At 42.0% G+C, this 13,503-nt stretch overlaps 1 protein-coding gene across 8 annotated transcripts in view; it reads right to left on the bottom strand.

Moving 5' to 3' along the window:
• Window positions 1-13,503, bottom strand: part of EYA4 (EYA transcriptional coactivator and phosphatase 4) — a 367,841-nt gene that overhangs the window by 111,015 nt on the left and 243,323 nt on the right. The window lies entirely within an intron of this gene.

The following is a 13,503-nucleotide window of genomic DNA, read 5'->3' as shown; positions in this document are numbered from 1 at the left end:
ACATCAGAAAAAAAGAAAGAATGAAGAAATGGAAGGAGTGTCAGGAGGGAATGGTCTCAGGATAGTTAAAAATATTCATTGGATTAATACCAGAAGTTATTAGTAACCTCTGGAATTATAGGGGACCCAGAACATATATGGGAGATTTGGCCTTTGAGAGCATAGGAGACAAGCAAAGGAAGCAAAGGAAATTCCTTGCTTGCAGTTTTTGGCTTATCTGGGAAATAGGAAGCAATATATTCAAACATGGGAATGGGAAGATAAAATGGAATAAGGCTAAGGAGAGTGGAGAAAGTTTTAAATACATACTACCATAAATGAGAAAGGGAGTAGATGTGAAACAGAATAACTGTCAGGCAGGACTGAAGTCCCAGTTGGAGAATGAAGGATGAATTGGTAGAGTTTTTTGGCATACTTGTAGTTATTTCTCAATATCTTGTGATTCCCTTCTTTCTTTGTAATAAATATGATTTTAGTTGTGCTCATGTTCACCCAACCAGAATTTTGCATGTCACAACCTCTCTTACATGTGGGCTTGCACACTTAGTTGCATTCTAACTAATTGGATCAAGTATCATTTCCATTTGGGCTATGGTCTTCCCTCTTCTTATTCTTTTTCAGCTGCTGTGAAATGGTAATAACTACAGCCACCACTTTGGAGCCACCAAAGAAAATCAAGTGAAGAGGAAACCAACCCCCAGCTCTTGATCATCTACCAACCTTTGGAATGTTATGTGAGAAGAAACAGCTATTTTCTTTAATTGAGGGTGCTCCTAGATTTCTCTGTTAGTCTAAATATTATTTAAGGTAAGTCTTCAAACAATCAAAAGCCATGAGAATATGAGCAGAGAGTGCAGACAGTTTTGATTTTGTTAAAGGGCATGATAAAAAGAAAAAGGGATAGAAAGCTGAATCCATGCAGATGAGTGTTTGAAAAGGTGAACCATGAGATCTCAGCCAGACAGGTAAGTGAAGATAAGATCATTCAGAGGTGACAGACTGGGTCAAGAGACTGGGTGTCTTAATGAGGTCTCACATATTAGGGTCACATAACAGAAATCAATGAAGACTAAAGCAAATATAGAACCACACACAGCGATATGGATGAATTTTTAAAAGTACAAAGTTAAGCAAAAGAAGCCAGACACAAAAAAGTATAAGTAGTACAAATATCATTCCACTGATACAAAGCAAAAAACAGCATCAAACTACAATGTTAAAGGTAAGAAGAGAGCATTATGGCTGAAAAGGGAGATGAAGGAGGCTGCAGGGAGCTGGTCGTGCTCGTCTTCTCTGGTGCTGAATAAATACACTGGTGTGTCAGTTCTAGATTAATCCACAAAATTGCACACTTAATATATGTGTGCATTTCTGCATGTATATTATATTCAAAACTACATTTTAAAGCTACTAAACTGAAAAAAAAAACACATGCCTTTTTAAATTTATCAAAATAGCGAAAGTTATAGTTAAAAAATACAGTAATTCTCATGGCTGGCAGGCATGAGACAAAGCTCCTATGCCCTGCTGGTTTGACTTTCAAATGGCACAAGCTTGTGGAAAGCTATCTGGCAAAATGTTTCAAGAACTTTAAAATATGCATGGCCCTTGACCTAGAATTCCATTTCTAGAAGTTCATTTTAAGAAAATTAGAAATATGAGGAGACTTACACATAAATATATTCAATGAATTATTTACAAGAGGGGAAACTTTGAAAGGAACACAAATGTCCTCAAGTGGGAAAATGATTACATAAACTTTTATATCCTGTGATGTGACATGTAAATAATTTTCAATTAATGGTGTAATAATCATAATGTAGAGTTTAAACATGCAAGATAGAAAAAAGTAAATATACAATATTACAGTTCCAAATACACATAAAAAATATGTACCAAAGTGCTGTCATGTCTGGGTAGAGTGATTTTTATTTTCTTTTTATAAATTTTTTATTTCCTAGATATTCTAAGAAAAGTTTACAATATTTTGCAGATGACAGATTTAAAAATAATCATGTTGTTATTGCATTTTTATTTGCTTTTCTCATGGAGTTTCACATTTTTATAACCACACAAGAAACAAATGGATTCTGTTCCATAGTAACTGTACTATCTATTTGACTCTGAGCTGCCTGAAGGCAGGATGTATTTTATTCATCTTAAGTTTCCTTCATAAAAGTGAAAGTGAAAGTCACTCAGTCCTGTCTGACTCTGTGTGACCCCATGGGCTATACTGTCCATGGAAATTCTCCAGGCAAGAATACTGGAGTGGGTAACCTTTCCCTTCTCCAGGGGATCTTCCCAACCCCGGAATTGAACCCAGGTCTCTCACATTGCAGGCAGATTCTTTACCACGTGAGCCACAAGGGAAGATTCCTCCACAGTACTTTGGAAAACATTCTATATGATCAAAAAAAAAACCTGACTCAAACATATATTAAGACTGCATCTGCTACCTTCTATTTATACAGTTATACTCTACAATTATATAATCATCATACAGCACTAAAGCTTCACTGCCTACATTTAAAGTAAAAATAAAACACTTCCAACTGCCAGATTTCTGGTTTAGCCACACGCCCCACTCTGTTTTCTGATTAGGCTCAGGAAGACAGCAAGTCCAGAGGTGGTGTGGGTAAGGTACAGAGGAGCAGAAGACAGGACTGAGTGTTCAACACCACCTCAAATGCTCCCATTAGAGCACCACTACTTTGATCTTCTAAATCCCCTCCCCTTTCCCCAGGACTCATGGCAAGGCAGCAATGCCAAGGGTGAATTAACACCTGGGGGTAATCATTTAACTGGCCCAATGGGGAACCAGAGACTTGTTTGAAGTGGACTGCAGGGAGTCTTTGGAGGGGGAGACAGCCTGGTCAACAGGCGAGTAGGGAGCCTTCAAGGAGAAAGGGAAGACTCATGATTGATAAAAGAAATTAAGATCTTTGGTCCGTGAAAAAAAAAAAAAAAAAAGGAGAATATTATTCTTGAAGGATCTCCTTCATAGGCAAATTGTAATCTTTACTTTTGGAAGAAGTTGCTCATTTTTATATTAGGTGATAATTTTTGAAAATTTATGTCCTGAATACTAATTACCCAGTTAATTAAGCTGTTAATTAAGCTGGATTCACCACCAACTTAATACTTTTTCAAAATGTGTTTTCTCTTTTTTCTAAGTCTTCAGACACAGCTCTTCAGTCTAAAGTTTAGATCAAATCTGGAGGAAAAGCAGCATGTGATTTACATTTAAGAAACACCAATAACACTATTTTAAAAAATATATTCACATGAACATTTTACTCATATCACATTCCATAAGAAGCTTTCTAGGAAGCTAAGTTTTCCATTTACTTAGGCAAGTTGGAGTCAATATACACTGCAGAGCCAACATATCTCATTAAATCAATGAAAAAGATTTAATCAACAGATGTTAGCACATAGGATACCAAGGTCATGACTTGGCTTTGCAAATATTAATAAATTTGAAATGTAAACTTTTAATAGACAGGCTTTGGTTGAAGTTGTATTTGAATTATTTCAGAAGCTTAACAGCCCTTTATTTGTTTTAAAGTCCATTCAAACAATTCTGAAAAAAGTGAACATAAATTTTAAAGCTTTAATTTTGGTTGAGAGAGTAGATGCTTCCAAATATCTTGCCAATCCAGACTCAAATGTCATCTTTGATAGTCAAAACCCAAGTCTTTTCCATGTAAAATGGCAACTAAAAACCCAAGACCTTAGAACTACTGACTCACCAACTACATATTCACTTATAATAAAATCCAGATTGGAACAGGGGTCTTGTAAGATCAAAGTCTAGTTAGTGGAAGGTGAACTCTTTTTTCACTACTTAAAAAAGAACTTAAGTTGCTCTCCATTAAATATGACCAAACATTGCCATGAGTCCCATCAAAAAAAAAAAAAAAAGCCTGAAACCACTTCACAGTTAAGCCAAATTTAATCCTAAATCACATAAAACCAAGAACACGCTCTAGTCTGATGAATACCATAGACAGACCTCACATCACTACCAATATTCACGGAGCATTCAGTATACATCAGGCACTGTCCTAAAAGCTTTGAAGGGTAATCTGGTTTACCCTTCACAGAAACATCTGAGGTGGGCATTGACACCATCCCTCATGTTTGGATGGGGAAACTGAGGCAGATAAGGAACTTATCCAAGGCCTGACAGCTAACAAGTGGTAAATCCAGGTTTCAAGTCAAGTCTATCTCCAGAAACTATACTTTCTACCAATTTACTAGATTATTGTAAGAAAAACTTTTCAATTTTTTTTTTAATTTATTTATTTATTTTTAATTTTTACTTTACAATTCTGTATTGGTTTTGGCATAGATTGACATGAATCCACCACAGGTGTACATGCGTTCCCAAACATGAACCCCCCTCCCACCCCCCTCCCCACAACATCTCTCTGGGTCATCCCTGCGCGTCAGCCCCAAGCGTGTCATATCCTGCATCAGACATAGACTGGCATTTCGATTCTTACATGTTATTATACATGTTTCAATGCCATTCTCTCAAATCATCACACCCTCTCCCTCTCCCTCTGAGTCCAGAAGTCCGCTCTACACATCTGTGTCTTTTTTGCTGTCCTGCATACAGGGTCATCATTGCCATCTTCCTAAATTCCATATATATGTGTTAGTATACTGTATTGGTGTTTTTCTTTCTGGCTCACTTCACTCTGTATAATTGGCTCCAGTTTCATCCATCTCATCAGAACTGATTCAAATGTATTCTTTTTAATGGCTGAGTAATACTCCATTGTGTATATGTACCACAGCTTTCTTATCCATTCATCTACTGATGGACATCTAGGTTGTTTCCATGTTCTGGCTATTATAAACAGTGCTGCGATGAACATTGGGGTACATGTGTTTCTTTCAATTCTGGTTTCCTCTGTGTGTATGCCCAACAGTGGGATTGCTGGGTCATAAGGCATTTCTATTTGCAATTTTTTAAGGAATCTCCACACTGTTCTCCATAGTGGCTGTACTAGTTTGCATTCCCACCAACAGTGTAGGAGGGTTCCCTTCTCTCCACACCCTCTCCAGCATTTATTGCTTGCAGATTTTTGGATCGCAGACATTCTGACAAAACTAAACCAGGAAGAAATAGACAATCTTAACAGACCCATCACAAGCACGGAAATTGAAACTGTAATCAGAAATCTTCCAGCAAACAAAAGCCCAGGTCCAGACGGCTTCACAGCTGAATTCTACCAAAAATTTCGAGAAGAGTTAACACCTATCCTACTCAAACTCTTCCAGAAAATTGCAGAGGAAGGGAAACTTCCAAACTCATTCTATGAGGCCACCATCACCCTAATACCAAAACCTGACAAAGATACTACAAAAAAGGAAAACTACAGGCCAATATCACTGATGAACATAGATGCAAAAATCCTCAACAAAATTCTAGCAATCAGAATCCAACAACACATTAAAAAGATCGTACACCATGACCAAGTGGGCTTTATCCCAGGGATGCAAGGATTCTTCAACTCCGCAAATCAATCAATGTAATTCACCACATTAACAAATTGAAAAATAAAAACCATATGATTATCTCAATAGATGCAGAGAAGGCCTTTGACAAAATTCAACATCCATTTATGATAAAAACTCTCCAGAAAGCAGGAATAGAAGGAACATACCTCAATATAATAAAAGCTATATATGACAAACCCACAGCAAACATTATCCTCAATGGTGAAAAATTGAAAGCATTTCCCCTTAAGTCAGGAACAAGACAAGGGTGCCCACTTTCACCACTACTATTCAACATAGTTCTGGAAGTTTTAGCCACAGCAATCAGAGCAGAAAAAGAAATAAAAGGAATCCAAATTGGAAAAGAAGAAGTAAAACTCTCACTGTTTGCAGATGACATGATCCTCTACATAGAAAACACTAAAGACTCTACCAGAAAATTACTAGAGCTAATTAATGAATATAGTAAAGTTGCAGGATATAAAATCAACACACAGAAATCCCTTGCATTCCTATACACTAATAATGAGAAAGTAGAAAAAGAAATTAAGGAAACAATTCCATTCACCATTGCAACAAAAAGAATAAAATACTTAGGAATATATCTACCTAAAGAAACTAAAGACCTATATACAGAAAACTTTAAAACACTGATGAAAGAAATCAAAGAGGACACTAATAGATGGAGAAATATACCATGCTCATGGATCGGAAGAATCAATATAGTGAAAATGAGTATATTACCCAAAGCAATTTACAAATTCAATGCAATCCCTATCAAGATACCGGCGATATTTTTCACAGAACTAGAACAATTTTTTTTTCCTGCTGAGATTTGTATAATCTTGTGTGTAGATTCTAGAAATCAAAGACTGTTTTTTTTTAAAACCTCCACACAAATCAATCAAGAGGACAAGACGATGAAGACAGTCCATCTGCAAGGTAACCGCGTGAAAGATTTCCAGGCAAAGTCGAGCCCATTAACTAAAGTGCATGTTGGGCTCTGCCAAGGAGCCAGATGCTACCCTCGGAAGATGATTCTCTCTCCAAGATCATCACCCAGAACATTAGCTGGGCAGTCACCAAGAAGAGATGAAGGAGGGAGGGATGGTCTTTTCATAATTTGAAGGATCCAAATGTAAAATGAAGATGTCATTAGTAAGAACCATTGTGTGTGCTTGGTCATGTCTAACTTTTAGCGACCCCATGGACAGTAGCCCACCAGGCTTCTTTGTCCATGGGATTTCCCAGGAAAGTATACTGTAGTAGGTTGCCATTTTCTACTCCAGGGGATCTTCCTGACCTGAAGGAGGAAACAGACAGAACAGGCTCCATCTTGAATGCAGGACTCCATCTTGGGCCAGACTGTGGACTTTGAGGTATATGCCCAGGATCTGTGGAAAAAATATATCAAGGGGAAAACCAGACCCTGCCCCCCAACCGATGGATAAGCCCCAGGGTGCATACCTAGACTTTCCCTCACCTAAAAGAATACCCTAACTATCTCAGTAACCGAATAGAATCATAAATTCTATTATGCTTATTGGGGTATGACCACAGGCCTATTGATAATTGTCCACTGTTAACTACCTAGGCTTAAGGCATACAAATCATGGGTTTAAGGCATATGAATCATGGGTTAACTTTGTATCTTTCTTTTCCTTTCTTCAGACTAGTTTCAAAGAATTTGGGAAGGTGGGTTTGAGCATGTACACTTATGGTATATAAGGTTATCACAAAAACAGGTCGGAGTTCTTGGCTAAGAGGAGACTCTGCCTTGGGCCTGCCAGTGTGATAAACTGCACTCCACTATGCATTGTCCTTCTGAGTGAGTTTGTTTCCTGGAATGCGTGGCTACAACATTTGGTGCATTGGCTGGGAAACTCTTCACTTGGAGGAGACAAGTCCCATTTGGGACCACTCTGAGGCCTTGCAGTCCAAATGTTCTAGAAGGGGGAAGGCGCCTTGCCATTCTGGAAGGATTCTGCTTCTCAATGCCCAGATCTTTCACGTTAGCAGGTAGTGGACAGCAGCAGGGGAACTGAGCACTCAGCTGAGGAGGAACCCACCTGGCAGGGTGGAAGAGGGGGCCTGATCACCCCCCTGGGAGGGACTAGAAGGGGCACGGACTCATAAGAGCCTGGAATAGGCAGGTGGCAGTGATTGCTTGGTACACAAGTTGACGAGGGTGTTAGGGCTTAGGAAGCAAATTTGTGAAGGTCATTTACAAGATGGTGTCCACACCATCTTAGGGAAAATTATTACCAAGCAATCGCCAGGGGAGTGTTAGGAGAAAAAACTTGGTCTTTGTGTGATCGTATTCTGATTTCCCCAAGGAGGTGTCCCATCTGCTATGAAATTCTTGACCCTCTTGAAATTGTCAGACTAGAAGGAGAAGGATACATAAGCGAGTACGAATTGACTTTTCCGGAGACAGCCTGGGACGTGGGATATTTAACCCATCTGTATTTTCATCCGCACTTGATCAAGCCCACCAAGGCAGAAAAGACTTTAAAAGTTAAGGGAGAAACATTTTTGGACCACGTGGTGTTCTGGTTTGGGCATGCCAACCAGCAGGTGAAGACATGCTGATCCCCTTTCTTCCTCTGGGATCTGGCAGGCAAGGCTTTTCTCACCCTAATTGGGAAGGAGTCGGAATGGCAATTTAAGGGTTTCATTGAGTGGAAATATCAGAAAGAACTTCGTAGACAGAACGAAAAGGAAAAGTAAAAAAAAGGTCTGAGAAGGTAAGCAAGATGAGGGGAAGTGAATCTAAGACAACTGTATTGGAGTGCATGATTAAAAAATTTAAGAAGGAATTAGGAGGAGACTATGGGGTGAAGATGAAGCCTAACCACCTCCGCATACTCTGTGAGGTCCAATGGCCCCCTATGCGAGTAGGATGGACACCAGAGGACACCATGAACTTAAAAATAGTGGAAGCAGTCTATACAGCAGTCACAGGAGAGCCAGGACACCTGAGACAATATCCATATATTGACTCATGGCTAGGGTTAGTTCAGGACCCTCCTACTTGGACAAGGTTCTATATCCAGAAGGGAAAGGGGAAATTAATGGCGCCAAAATTGACTGATGATAAAACAGGAAATTCTACAGGATTTGGATGGGGATGACCTGACCCCTCCCCCATAGTGAATAATGATTCTCTGCCTCCCAGTACTCCCCCAGGACTGGACGCCACCTTAATGCCTGATCCAAGGCTAGGTGAAGTTCCTGCAGCAGACGCTGCTCTTCGTGAGCTCTCCCGGAGATCACAGAGCCACCGTCTGGGTAGGCTCCCAATTCGGTGATGGAGACCTCTGGTCAATGCCCCCAGAATTCCACCTCAGCCGGACCTCCTAGATTGAATCCACCTCTCCCGGTGAGTAATGGTGGAAAGGGAGAAGAAAACATAGGAATTAGACAGAGGCTGTGCTCTGCCAAGGAACAGAGGGAAAGAACCCCACTACAGATGCTACTCAGAGAGCTACAACAGCTTTCAGTTCAGGACACCTGTGGGCACCACCATCAGCCCCATGCAGCCTATTATTATCAGCCATTTTCCTCTACCGATATATTAAATTGGCAGACACACACTCCACCGTACACGGGGGAGCCATGAGCGATGATTACACTAATGGAGACTATTTATCGAACCCACCACCCTACATGGGATGACATAATCCAACTACCAGTCTCCCATTTCAACACTGAGAAAAGACACAGGATCCTAACTGAGGCCAGAAAATGGTTACGAGAAATGACACCTGAGGGTACTGCAAACCCACAGCGGTGGGCAGCACTAGCTACCCCCGATGAGAGCCGCATTTGGGACTGTAATAATACGGAGGAAGGGAGGGGCCACCTGGAGGGATATCAGGCGGCTATTTTACAAGGTCACAAGAGGGGGCCCCGATAACCTATGAGTATGGCAAAACCCTCTGAAGTGATCAAAGGGTAAGCGAATCACCCTCTGAGTTCTATGAAAGACTGCATGAGGCCTGTAGACTTTAGACGCCAACAGATCCAGAGGCTGCTGAGTCTCAGATGGTGATAAATGCAGCTTTTGTGTCTCAAGCCTATCCCGAAAATGTCAGATGAGGGGACATCAAGTAACTCATGAATTTTTATACACCCGTGAATGCCCAGTACCTTTGTTGGGAAGAGACTCGCTGTCTAAATTGGGGGCACAAGTTACCTTTCCCCGCCACAAAAGACCCACTCTTCAAGTAGGCTCAACCACCTATTTACTCTTTCTCTCGGTAACTGCTCAAGATGAATGGAGATTGCAATATCTTCCGGAAGAGAAACTGGACTGGCTAAACAGTTCAGAGGGAGAGTTAACTAACTTAACAATGCCCTGAGGTCTGGGCGGAAGACAACTGGCCGCCCCAGCTTGCAAAACAAGTCCCACTCAAACTCAGTACAATTACGGCAGCACATGCCTTGGGCCTGCCAGACCTTGCTAAGCCGTTTACTCTTCACGTGACTGAAAAGGACAAGGTGGCTATGGGAGTGTTGTCACAGACTATGGGGACATGGGACAGACCTTTGGCTTATCTCCTGAAACTGCTGGACAATGTTGCCACTGGGTGGCTGGGATGCTTAAGGGCAGTTGCTGCAGTTGCCTTACTGGTCCGGGAGGCAACCAAGCTGACTCTGGGCCAAGATTTGATCGTAAAAGTCCCACACGAGGTCAACCCTCTCCTGTGAGGGGATCCTGATAAATGGCTGTCAGCATCCAAGATTACTCAATACCAGGGACGGTTATGTGAGAACCAACATGTTACTATTGAGCCTTGACAGGCCCCTGAATCCGGCCACTCTCCTTCCTGTGGGAGAAGGTGGGCCCTCACATGATTGCAAGGAAATGTGCCAGCAAACTTGACTTGAGAGACCAGCCAATCCCAGACCCAGGTTTCGTCCTGTACACCAATGGCACCAGCCTGGTGAAACAAGGAGACTATCAGGATATGCAGTAGTCATGGAAGAAACCATCACTGAGGCTAGGTCTCTGCCATCACACTGGTCCGCTCAAGGGGCAGAACTATATGCTCTAATCCGGGCCCTCCAGCTGTCAAAAGGTAAGAAGACAAACATTTACACAGACTCCAGCTATGCTTTTGCCACACTACATGTACACAGGGCTCTGTACAGGAGAGAGGCCTTTTGAGAGTTAGTGAAAAAGATATTAAAAATAAGGAAGAAATTAAGACCCTATTAGATGCTGCCTGGTAGCAAGAAAGGGTTGCAGTCATACACTGCCAAGGACATAAAAAAGAGGATACCCCCCGGGCTCGGGGAACAGACTGGCAGTTAGGACTGCTAAACAAGCAGCCGAGGGCTTGGGGTAACAAGTAAAGCCCTCGTATTAAAGCTCTCGTATTGGCAGAGCTGCCAAACTATCGCTGTATTACCACAATACACTGAAGCCCCAAACCAACTAGCCAAAGCGGAAGGGGCCATCAAGACTGAAAAGGGATGGTGGGAATTGCCAGGTGCCAAATTATTGGTACTGGAGGAGCTGGCACCCACTCTGGTAAGCCAAACACACCAAGCGACCCACCTAGGCCATGATAAACTGAAAGAGCTAATTCGAAAATATTTCTGGGTTCCCTGCCTCTCTTCCCTATGCAGGACAGAATCTCAGAACTGCACTGCCTGCTCACAGATCAATGCTCCCTCTTGGCACAGACAGAAACCTCCAGGGATTCAGCTAAAAGGCACGGTGCCCTCTGGATACCTGGAAGTGGACTTCACTGAAATGAAACCTCACCAACACGACCATTACCTGCTGGTCATGTTATGGACATTCTCGAGATGGGTAGAAGCTTTTCCCACCCGGACTGAAACAGCATCAGAAGTAGACCAGTCCCTGCTTAGGGAGATAGTTCCCAGATTTGGATTTCCTACCAGCATTGGATTAGACAATAGCCCGGCTTTTGTAGCTAATTTAGTATAACAAGTAAGCAAAATCTTAAACATCAAGTGGAAATTGCATATAGGCCCCAGAGTTCTGGGATAGTGGAAGGAACACACCAGACACTTGAAGAGACACTCTCCAAGTGGGTCCGAGACTGACTGCTCCTGGGTGGACATGTTTCCGACGGCTCTGCTCAGACTCAGGATGACCCCACGGTCCCATAGCTATTCTCCGTGCGAAATTGTGTCTGGGAGGCCCCCCTTCTCATAATAAAACAGGTGTCAACAATTTTGCCTCAGGTAAGGGGAGATGAGATTTCACAGCAGATGGAACTGGGTAAGGTAATAAATCACGTAACTAAGTTTGTACAAGAAAGGGTGCCATTCCCCCTTGGGAACAGATTCACGAATTTGTGCCCAGAGATCAGGTGTGGGTCAAGGACTGGAAACACGACTCCTTGGCCCCGCAGTGAAAGGCTCCATATACTGTTGTTCTAACCACCCCTAGAGCAGTTAAAGTTGGTGTCACTCCCTGGATCTGCCACATGAGATTGAAGAGAACATACCATGCAGATCCAGAAAACTCTGATTGGACTCTGTAGAGAGACCCCATTGACCCTCGAGAGACTAAGATCATCATTAAGAAGAAGAAGGAAAAGAAAATCCCGGACGAGCCCCTTCAGAATGAAGCCACATAATCAACATCCTGCTGCTTGGCATCATCAACGTGATTTCGAATTTAACCTCCGTTTCAACTCAGGACAATGTTTTCATCTCATGGACACACTCCTACACGGACTTCCACAACACCTCCAACTGCTGTGTTGTGGGGCTATGCCTCTGTCTGTGATGGATGGACTTCCTTGGTGGGTGTCACCGCTCAGCCAAGGAGATTTTAAACCACTCTGCTCTTTTCTGGGACAACAAAAAAGACTTTCCTTTCTCTTGTCATTCATAATCTCTCCCTGCTCTCTTGGTATAAGCCAGACCTACAGTCAATAGACTTGGGTCATGGGGTTACATTTGATGTAAACACCAGTTTCATAGAAGTAACAAAAGACTATACCTAATATTTAAGAACAAAAAGGAAAAAATCTCTCTCTGACTGGCAAGGGAGGACAGGCCTCTAGGTACGTTGAACAATTCTATCAAGTCTGGGATGAATATTTCTGGATGACCCTAGAAAAGGGTCAATTAATTACTCCCGCTGCTATATGCTGGGAACAAAAAGAACCAAGGGTAGGGTTTGGTGACCTCCATTAGACCCAAAAGAACTAAAATATAGGGTATCTATCCCTCTAACAATGTAAATGAACATTTGCGGTCACATACCACCCCAACCAGTCCACCATTGGCCAGGCTCTGATTGGAAATACAACCCTGGAATCCACTGGGTGGCGCCCAATGGAACCCAATGGCTTTGTGGGCCTAACCTTTGGCCTTGGTTACCAATTGGCTGGGTAGGCCACTGCACACTGGGATTCACTTTTGCCCATGGCAGCATAAAGCTTAACCTACAACAAGCCCTGGTAAATCTACCTTATTTACATGCGAGGTGGACGAGGTCTGTGTTTCAATGGTATGAGTATATTGCTGCCTTATTTGTACCTTTTATAGGGACAACAAATATGATTAAAGTACAGGCCTGGACTAATTGCACAAAACAGGCTCTCTCCTAGATGGTGCTAAAACCATCCAAGCCGTAAATGAAGAACAAATCCAAATGAGCAAAGTGGTAATTCAAACTAGAATGGCTTTGGACATGCTCACAGCTGCTCAAGAAGGGACCTGTGCTATAATTAAGGTTGAATGTTGTGTCTATATTGCTGATTTATCTGGCAATGTATCAGCTGCTTTAGATGACATGAAAAACCAGGTAAAAGCAATGTCAAATGAAAACATTCCTTTCCGGACTTCTTCTTGGGTGAAGAGTGACTGGCAGAAAACTATATTTACCATTGTTACCTGTTGCCTTGATAGTTCTGCTTTGTGGATCCTGCATTTTAGAGTGTATTATGAACTCTGTAACCCAAAGGTTGGTGTCGTTCTCCCAAACTGGTGGTCAGAGAG

This window comes from Oryx dammah, unplaced genomic scaffold (assembly GCF_014754425.2).
Source record: "Oryx dammah isolate SB20612 unplaced genomic scaffold, SCBI_Odam_1.1 HiC_scaffold_4, whole genome shotgun sequence".
In the NCBI taxonomy this organism is placed as follows: Eukaryota; Metazoa; Chordata; class Mammalia; order Artiodactyla; family Bovidae; genus Oryx; species Oryx dammah.
The sequence above is the reverse complement of the archived record's forward strand: the minus strand, read 5'-3'. Positions and strand labels throughout refer to the sequence as shown.